Source organism: Charadrius vociferus, unplaced genomic scaffold (genome assembly GCF_000708025.1).
Source record: "Charadrius vociferus isolate BGI_N301 unplaced genomic scaffold, ASM70802v2 scaffold501, whole genome shotgun sequence".
NCBI classification, from domain to species: Eukaryota; Metazoa; Chordata; class Aves; order Charadriiformes; family Charadriidae; genus Charadrius; species Charadrius vociferus.
The window spans coordinates 78,042-78,486 of record NW_009646609.1 but is presented as its reverse complement, the minus strand read 5'-3'; the positions used below and the strand labels follow the sequence as shown (position 1 = coordinate 78,486).

At 47.9% G+C, this 445-nt stretch overlaps 1 protein-coding gene across 1 annotated transcript in view; it reads left to right on the top strand.

Annotated features, from left to right (window-relative positions):
* The window catches only part of LOC104288850 (zinc finger protein 462-like), an 83,181-nt gene that overhangs the window by 7,726 nt on the left and 75,010 nt on the right, over positions 1-445 (top strand). The window lies entirely within an intron of this gene.

Below are 445 nucleotides of genomic sequence, written 5' to 3'. Positions count from 1 at the left end.
TGCTCTCCACTTGGACATCGAGCCGTTGACCGCAACTCTTTGAGTGCAACCGTCCAGCCAGTTCTTTATCCACCGAGTGGTCCATTTGTTGAATCCATGTCTCTTCAATTTAGAGACCAGGATATCGTGTGGGACGGTGTCAAACACTTTGCAGAAGTCCAGGTAGAAGACATCTGTTGATCTTCCCTTGTCCACTGATGCTGTAACCCCTTCATAGAAGGCTACCAAATTTGTCAGGCATAGGGGACTACTATTATGCAGAAACTCAAGGTTTTTCCTGTCCATATCCTGTCCGCCTATTTTGAGGGCTTTAATGAAAATTGAGGTTAAAGTTTTGCACAATAGCATGTCGTAGTGGGTTGACATTGGCTGGATGCCAGGTGCCCCCCAAGCCACTCTATCACTTCCCCTCCTTTGCCGGACAGGGGGGAGGGGAGAAAATAAG